Genomic DNA, 10,286 nt, shown 5'->3' with positions numbered 1-10,286 from the left:
TTCGGACGCTTAAAGGATGCTGGTTTTCAGGTTCTTTGAGATGAAAAGAGATCATTCACTAGAAAAAGGTAGCGGCTTCAGGAAAAACCAGCTTGTTTTTCATGGGTGCTCAACCCTTTTGGGGCGTTTCGAGGGTGGGGGAGGGAGAAACTCACCCTCCCTGTTTTTGTTTTTTATCCAACACTCAACCCCTATTCAAGTCCCTATTAATAAGTAGCTCGTTCGCCTTTTTAATTACTCATGAAAAGGCGATATATTTTGGTTGGAAAAATACGGTAGAGTATCAAAGGTGATTTTTCTCTCAATTTCTGGCTTCTATACCTTTCCTCAGCCTTTGCTGAAAACACTTCTACCTCCAACATATCACTATATAGTTTGTTATTTAAAGTGAACAACTTGCTTGTGTTACAGACACTTGACTAATGACATGTCCTTGCAACATGCTGCAATGTATTCCAACAGATAAGTTTCACACAAAAGCTCAAAGTAGTCTTCTGATCTCGGTTATAAATATATTTGTGAATGGAAACATGTTTGAATGATTTGAATTGAATGAAGGTATTTGCTCAAAACAGATTTGTATGTATATATGTAAAATTCCTCTGCGCATGATACCTTTTGTGAATATTCATTTATACCTTGATAGATTCAATATCATTCTCATACAAAATATGTATATTTTTGTATTTGTTTGAACTGGCTCATGTTGTATATTTTTACAGATATCATGCACTAAAGAAATTTTATACCCACAGGTAGATATAAGTTTAAACATATATTTATGTAAAATAAATAATAATAAAATAAATAAAGGCCTTTATTGAACAATTGCATGCGTAATAAACATTAGATAGTTATTATTAACAATATTAAGCAATATAAATATTAACAATAATAAATATTCATTACATTAAATAAACAGGTACAGACATAATGTTGGCTTATTCCCCATGGCATATCGCCGTCTGGGGGAATGTATATGTTATTTATGTATATGATTCTGACAACGATTATTCCAAAAGTTGAATGTGTTTGCTTAACTTTACAGGTAAATTTATGTATTTTTTCCAGATGAAAAATACTCAAACTGTTTTACATTCATCTAATGCTTCGCTCACCATTTATCAATGTGAATGAAAACCTGCTTTCAAACTCATTAAAATGTGTTTAATGTTGAGGATTCAAAAGACTATCTTGAGGACGGTTCGATGTATTCATTAGATGAATTCCCAGTGAAGCCTGTTCAAAAATAATAACTTAATAACTTATTATGACATTCCCCTCGTCCTAGCTTAGTAAGTGGCGATTTGGAATTAAATAGAAACATTGGAAATGAAATGAATATTTATTCAAAATTAAGATTGAATAATAGGTCTTTCATTGACAGTGTAATATATAGCCTATAATGTTCATTTCTCAAGTAGGAGAATAATTTAAGACTGAGCCACTTCACCAACCCTAAAATGATTAATAATTGGAGAGAATCTGCTGAATATGATAAATATTTCCGTAAATACGATATTATATATCTATTAATTTCTGCTGAATATTATGATTCCCAGATAATATCCAACAAAATAACAAGCAAATGACCAACAAAATTTATTCTTTACCATTTTGAGTCTATTTTCTCCATAAAATATCATTCTGAAATAATTAAATATACAGTAAAATAAATTTCTATCAGTTGTACTAATCACTAGAATCATGATGTATTGAGCATTTTCAATAATTAATGTATGTGTGCAGCTAGAAGCAAGAACGATTTCTATAAATATTTAAAAATTTAGAAGATGGTACTGTATAATTTTGAAAAGTACCTTCTTCCCCCATGTCGTCGATGCATTTCTTCAGGAGTCTTGCAAATTTGTCTTTAGGTATTGTACCCTGATTTTTCTCCTTCCACTCACTCAATGTTTCACGCCATTTTGTTTTAAGTGGCTTAAAAAAAGCTACATCAAGAGGTTGGGTGTAATGTGTACTGTTCGGTGGCAGGAGCACAAACTTTATATTGTTACACTTGCATTCGTTAATAATGTCAATTGAAATATGACTTGCTAAGTTGTCCCCTATTATCACTTTCACTGCATCCTTTTCGAAGTTCTTGAAATATGGAACTGCAATTTTCCGGAACCAGTCTTCAAATATTTCAAGGGTAAACCATCCACTTTTTGATCTGTTGTAAACAGCTCCCTTAGGACCATTCTCAGTCCATGAGTCATAGAGATTCAATGCCTTGTATGTGATGTATGGTGGAAGAAGCTTCCCATCTGCACTCCCTGCAAACATAACAGAAGTACTTGCTTTTGAAGTATCAATAATTCGCTCAGGATGACGTGAACCTCTTCTTACTATTACTTTTTTCCTCCCTGGATCATCCGTTAAATTTGTCTCGTCATAGTTAACAATCATACTTGGTTCAACTCCTTCAAGTGATATTGTGAGATCATCGAAATAACTATTGAGAACTTCCTCATTTACAGCAGCTCTATTCCTTTTCACATTTTGGCAAAGCCTATTGGATAGTTCTTTACCATGTCTTTTCATGAATGAATCCACAAAGTCAATACCAGGCATATTGTTTTTAAACCTTTTTTCTGTTCCCCCACTTCTATCAAGAAATCCTTTCACAATCAGTCAAATATCGAACGTTGTTAGTGGGAATCCTCATGTTCCCGCCAAAGATATGCATTCTACCAGCTGGTTTTCTTCAATAGGATTTAGAATGCAAGGTCTTCCTACCTTATTGGGTTTCCCTTTCATAGCTGCTGTAAGAGCACATCGTGAAATGCCAAACTTTTCAGCAGCTTTCCTTAAAGAAAGTCCATCATCCTTTACTGCCTTCACTGCTGAAGATAGTTTTTCATCTGAATAGTCCTTATACTTTCGAGCTCCAACAGGTCGCTGGTAGGTTCGTGGCATGTTGTGGTCTAAAACAAAGAAAAAAATAGCTGTAAGTAATTACAGTAAGTAATGAACTTTCATATAGTATATTATTTCATTACGGGGTAACAAAAGCCAGTTTTTGTTGTGGCTTTTGTTACCCCGTAGACAGACCAGCTGAAAAAAGAGAAGAATCAGGAAAAAAATAACCTCAAAATTGGAGAACTAACTGATGCATCATCTAGACAGACAATTGAGGTTATGTTTCAAAATAGTTACTAAACATGAAAGATAACAGACTGGGATGGACAAATAAATTTATGATGGGTATAAAATTTGGTACAAATTTCCTCCAAATAATAAAATTTTTTAATGCTTACCTTCAAATCTCAGTAATTTTTTTTTTTTGCATCAGCTTGAAGTTTGTACAATTTCCAATATTAAATCAATGTTAAATTGGTACTATTCTAATATTAGGCCCACTATTCTAATATTACTATCATTATATAACTACTATTCTAAGATACTATACTATTACTATTCAACGATTTTATACCATGTTTCGTTGTTCCATAGATGGATGTAACAGGTAACATTTCTACATTTCTCTTAATCCAATGCTATAATTATTGTGAATAGTCACAGCTCTTATTAAGAATCAATTATTTAAATACTTTACTACTTACTTTAGTTAGCTCTACAGTCCTGGGTGGACCTTGGCCTCCTCAACACAATGCCTCCAATCGTCTCTTCTCTAGGATCTTTGCCGCCAGTTGTTGGATACGCCCAGCACACGCAGATCACCTATCACATCATTAATCCATCTCGTTCTCGGTCTTCCTCTCTTTCTCATCCCCATCATCGTCCATCCAGCAGTCTAAGTTGGGTCCTTTCCATATTCATTCTCACCACATGTCCAAGCCATTCCATCCTTCTTGCCTTAATAAACCTTACAATATTTCCTTCCCTTAGCCTCATCGATTTCGCTGTTATGTCTGGTTCTCCAAACCCCTCCATCACATAGTGGTCCCCAGATCCTTCGATACATCTTTCTCTCGAATGACTTCAGTGCTCTTTCATCCCTGCTCAGCAATGTCCATGTCTCTGCTCCATATGTCACAACCGGTCGGACTAACGTCTTGTACATTTTCACTTTAGTTGCTCTTGATACTATTATAATCAATTATTTAGATGTAGCATAATATTCTACAATGCTAAACGAACTTAGTTCAAATCCTATACAGAAGATCTGTGTAATAAAAATAATATCACACAGCTGCGTTTACACCAAAGTTATTAACAAAATTTTAATAATCTAATCCTTATAAATTCTATTAGATTGAACGTAACTTATCATACACATGATGAACATATGTGTTTGTCAAGTTCCATTCAATCTAATGGAATATATAAGGATTAAGTTATTAACATTTTGTTAATAACTTTGGTGTAAACGCAGCTTAACAGGTGACATTCCTTCCTACATTTCTGTAAAATTCAATAAAACTGTAAATAGTTTCAGTTCTTATTATTTAGGAATTATTCAAATGTTATTGAATATATTTCACCATGCCATACGTAGGCTATTCAGTTGAAATCCTTCTATGCAGAAATCTGGGTATTAACAATAAAATCCACATACTTCCATTTATAGGTGACATATTCTTTACTAAATCTCTGTAAAAGTGAATAACCACAAATAGTTAAGTTATAGATGAGAACTGTATTTAGGAGCTATTAAGATGTCATGAAACACTACAATGTCAAACTTATACAGTTTAAATCCTTCTATGCAGGAAATGTGTGTAATAATAATGTCAAACAGTTACAGATGACATTTCTTTTCTCATTATTCAATAACTATTATGAATAAAAAGAGGGTTACATTCAGAAATAGAAATAAAACGTTCATAGTATCCTTTTTCAAGAAACACCTTTTACTTTATTTTTCAAACAAAAACGTTTTTTGAAAACCACTATATTCCAAGATATTTTTTTGTGTTTTATCAAATAAATAAAATATGTTTTTAAATAAAGAATACTCTGTATATTAATTTGATTTATTCCAATTCAATATAACTGTAAATACAGCTCTTATTACACACTTTACAGGAAATATTCAAATGTAATGAAATATGAGTAAATGTAATAATACATTTGGGGAGTCCGGTGTCAAACTATCAATACGATAAAACTGAAAAACTTCAATAATAATAAATAAATGATACACAATGCCAATCTTACTTAGTTCAAATCCTTCTATATGCAGAAAATATTTTTAATAATAAACATAATTAATACAGTTTGTACAATCTTAAATATATCACCAAGATAAGAACAGAAATCATATGAAGAGCCCTTCAAAATTCAAAACACTATGACCCTTGGTCATCCGTTCATCCCTTACCAAATTAGAGCCCGCGAAACAAAGTGGCCCTTCAGAGGGTTGTAGGTACTACCTTGGTACTTCAGAGGGTAGGTATTACCCCTGTCATCCCTTACAAAAAATTGATGCCACCAAAAACATCCATAAATATTACACGGTCTAATTTCAGTATTCGCTCACGTAGCTAGGTGGTGAGCCCTCAAAGTATTATTATTTATTAGACAATAAAAAACTTATCAAGCTGAGAGTGAAATGAGAATATGCGGTGTCCAGGGTTTACAGCCAATCTCATCTTTTATCTCTCATTCTCCCTGTTTCATCGTCTATTTCTCTCTCTCACTGTCTCTCTCTTTCTTTCAACCTCTATTCCATTTTCTTTATTTTACTCTGTATTTCTCTCTTTGTTCCTATATTTTATTCTCTATCCATCTCTCTGTCTCAGCATCTATCCCACCCTGTAATTATCTATTTTATCGACTATTTATCTCTCTCATTGTCTATCTGTTTCATCTTCTATTCCACTATATATTTATCTCTTTCTCTCTCTATTTAATCATCTATTCATCTCTCTCACTGTTTCTCTGTCCTATCCTTCATTCCATTCTCTCATTCTACTCTGTATTTCTCTCTTCGTCTCTCTATTTTATCCTCAATTCATCTCCCTCACTCTCTCTTTGTTTCATCATCTATTCCTCTTTCTTCATTACATCCTCTATTTCTCTCCTTGTCTCTATTCTATCCTACATCTCTCTCACTGTTTCTCTTTCTCATCCTCTATTCCACTCTCTTCATTCCACCCTGTATTTTTCTCTTTGCCTCCATTTTATCCTCAATTCATCTCTCTCACTCTCTCTTTGTTTCATACTCTATTCCTCCTTCTTCATTCCACCCTGTATTTCTCTATTTCTCTCTCAATTTTATCCTCTATTCATCTCTCTTACTCTCTTTTCGTTTCATATTCTATTTCTCTCTCTTCATTCCACCCTGTACTTCTCTCTTTCTCTCTATATTTTATCCTCAATTCTTCTCTCTCACTTTCTCTTTGTTCCATCATCAATTTCTCTTTTTTTATTCCACCCTGTTTTCTCTCTCCGTCTCTCTGTATTTTATCCTCTATTCTTATTTCTCTCTCACTGTATCTTTCTCACCTCTATTCCACTCTCTTCTTCCACCCTGTATTTCTCTCGTTATCTCTCTATTTTATCATCAATTATTCTTCTCTCTCACAATCTCTTTGTTTCATCATCAATTCCTTTTCTTTATTCCACCCTGTACTTCTCTCTCTATTTCATCCTCTATCCATCTCTCTCACTTTCTCTTGTTTCATCATCAATTCCTCTTTCTCCATTCCACCCTGTACTTCTCTCTCTATTTCATCCTCTATCCATCTCTCTCACCATCCCTCTGTCTCACCTCTATTCCACTCTCTTCATTCCACCCTGTATTTCTCTCTCCGTCTCTGTATTTTATCCTCAATTCTTCTCTCTCACTTTATCTTTGTTTCATCATCTATTCTACTCTCTTCATTCGACCCTGTATTTCTCTCTTTGTCTCTCACTATTTTATCCTCTATTCATCTCTCTCACTGTTTCTCTTTCTCATCCTCTATTCCACTCTCTTCATTCCACCCTGTATTTTTCTCTTTGCCTCCATTTTATCCTCAATTCATCTCTCTCACTCTCTCTTTGTTTCATACTCTATTCCTCCTTCTTCATTCCACCCTGTATTTCTCTATTTCTCTCTCAATTTTATCCTCTATTCATCTCTCTTACTCTCTTTTCGTTTCATATTCTATTTCTCTCTCTTCATTCCACCCTGTACTTCTCTCTTTCTCTCTATATTTTATCCTCAATTCTTCTCTCTCACTTTCTCTTTGTTCCATCATCAATTTCTCTTTCTTTATTCCACCCTGTATTTCTCTCTCCGTCTCTCTGTATTTTATCCTCAATTCTTATTTCTCTCTCACTGTATCTTTCTCATACTCTATTCCACTCTCTTCTTCCACCCTGTATTTCTCTCGTTATCTCTCTATTTTATCATCAATTATTCTTCTCTCTCACAATCTCTTTGTTTCATCATCAATTCCTTTTTCTTTATTCCACCCTGTACTTCTCTCTCTATTTCATCCTCTATCCATCTCTCTCACTTTCTCTTTGTTTCATCATCAATTCCTCTTTCTTCATTCCACCCTGTACTTCTCTCTCTATTTCATCCTCTATCCATCTCTCTCACCATCCCTCTGTCTCAACCTCTATTCCACTCTCTTCATTCCACCCTGTATTTCTCTCTCCGTCTCTGTATTTTATCCTCAATTCTTCTCTCTCACTTTATCTTTGTTTCATCATCTATTCCACTCTCTTCATTCCACCCTGTATTTCTCTCTTTGTCTCTCACTATTTTATCCTCTATATCTCTCTCTTTTCTCCTTTCTTATTGTTTACTTTTATTACTTCATAAAACGTCTTCTGCTGCCCCTCAGTTGTAGGATGAAGAAACTATTATGACATAATACTGAATAATAGTGAGGAAAAGAGGTTGAGTGTTGTAAAAGTGGGATGAAATTGCTTGAATTTCTCTAGAAAAATATGGATCTTTATATATATCAGGAAATTTTACTTGGATTTCTCCAGAAATATAGATCTTTAGGAAATATACCAAGGGAACTCCTATGTTTGTTTGGGAAATACTGAAGAAGATTTTTGTTTTTCACTAAAATTTTCAGTGCTTTGCAATGACTTTTAATCCACATGGATCTATCACTAACTGTAAAACAATAATTGGGGTTATAAAATTATTGCATTATATTCCAATTATTGTTTTTTTTATATAGGTAGCAGGTAACCCGTGCTTCACAAGGGTCCAATTCAAAACTTGACAGTGTCTTTTAATCAAAATAATTATCAACCAAGTGCACTCCATAGCTCTGCAATTGTATTGTTATACACTAATTATAAAGTCTATTGATCAATATTATATTGTAGACCTTCGCTATATAATAATCCTCATCTAAAATGTACTGAATTTTGATTTTTTTTTTAAATATATAATAGCCATTGAAGATTTCTATGTAAACTTGGAATCGGTTTTATTGGACTCCAAATTGAATTATACCTGGAATTTGACAATTTTTGAGCATATTGGTACAATCAAGGAATTACTTGAATGATGATTATTGAGATATTATATATTGCACTGATTTTAGCCAATGGTTATTTAGATATTACAATATTTCTGTGATACTAATCCATGAATTGTACTAAATATTGTACACATTTCTTTATTATTTCAAAAATATCGGGGACCGAGCTTCGATCTGGAGTACAAAAGCATAAAAGATTTATTACGAAAGAAGGAATTATAATAATATTCATAGTTCATATAGAAATGTGCTATCTAATCACAGTGAATTGATATTAATTCTCAGAGGAATGCAAAAATTTCCCTCACAAAGGCCCGGTTGCACAAAAGCCGGTTAAATTTAAATCCTGACGATTAATTTCACGTGAACCAAATCAGAGAAGACAATTTCAAGGAGATGGATTTACTGGAATTAATCAGGACTGAAAATAGCCCGGCTTTTTTGCAACTGGTACTAATAAGTACCTGATTGAATGATTACAAAAGTTCAACAGCTGAGTCATAATTTTGACACAGTCCCACACACATGAACTCGCTCACTCACTTCCATCATCGACAGACGACGAAATAAATATTATCAGCTGTTTTTCCAAGGATGAATAATAATTATCCTTTTAATGTCCTTCAGCGAGTTCTCCTAGGGATGAGATCTAGTGCAATGGAATTTATATATTATAAACCTACTATGTTCTGAATTCCGTGAGAATCGTTAGAGCCGTTTTCGAGATCCGGTGAAATACAAACATATAAACAGAAATTGCTCGTTTCACAGTATAGGATTTGCATTGAAAATTTGAATATGCTTGAGTCTTGAGACCGGCTGCATTGGACTCCAAATATAATAATTCTACATAAGATTTGTTCATTTGAGTGCGTTTTGGTTCCATCAAGAAATTATTCAGTAAATGGTTATTGAGAAATATATCACAATAATTTCTGGGACACTATTCCATGAGTTTTACTGGATATTGTACATATTTCTTGTAATATTTATTGTCGATATAAACTAGAGATTGGCTGTATTGGGCTCCAAATATGATTCTACATAAGATTTAATTATTTAATCATCCAGAATTACTGTACATAACTTACAGAAAAGTACCACAGACTTATCCAAAACAATTCTGATTCTAATTTATTCAAGATTACCTATTATTATTTTTGCATCAAATAAATGTGACTAAGCTAGTTGATGTCAATGAGGCTCTTCATGGATTGATTCTGTGAGCTTTTGTATGTAAATGAATAAATAAATAAATTAATTTTATTTATTCAAGATTTGTCTATTTTAATACTTATTAGTGCCACCAAAAAATTATTTAGCCAATGTTTCTTGAGATATCTATTACCTAAAAAAATTATTTCTTGGATATTATCCCATGAATTGTACTGAATATTATTATGCACATTTCTTGTAATATTTGGATAACCATTGTAGATATGAACCTGAAGCTGGGTTTACACCAAAGTTATTAACAAAATGTTAATAACTTAATCCTTGTAGGTTCTATTAGATTGAACATAACTTTTCATACACATGATGAACATATGTGTTTTTCAAGTTCCGTTTAATCTAATAGAATCTATAAGGATTAAGTTATTAACGTTTTGTTAATAACTTTGGTGTAAACCCAGCTTAAGTAGCATTTTTCAAAATTTTATCAATTACATGATTGTATTGGCTATGATGCCACTAGCAAGACTGAACTTAAGACTTGTTATATTGAGCTTCAGATCTGATTTTACATGGAATTTGACTTCATATTTCAGATCATGTTGGTGCAATTAAAATTATTATTGCTCAACTGAGATTTATCCATCTTTATCTCCCTGATAAGCTGAGTAATAATATTCATACTGCAACTAAACTCAGTGTTAA

This window comes from Nilaparvata lugens, chromosome 6, assembly GCF_014356525.2.
Source record: "Nilaparvata lugens isolate BPH chromosome 6, ASM1435652v1, whole genome shotgun sequence".
NCBI lineage: Eukaryota > Metazoa > Arthropoda > Insecta > Hemiptera > Delphacidae > Nilaparvata > Nilaparvata lugens.
The sequence above is the reverse complement of the archived record's forward strand: the minus strand, read 5'-3'. Positions refer to the sequence as shown.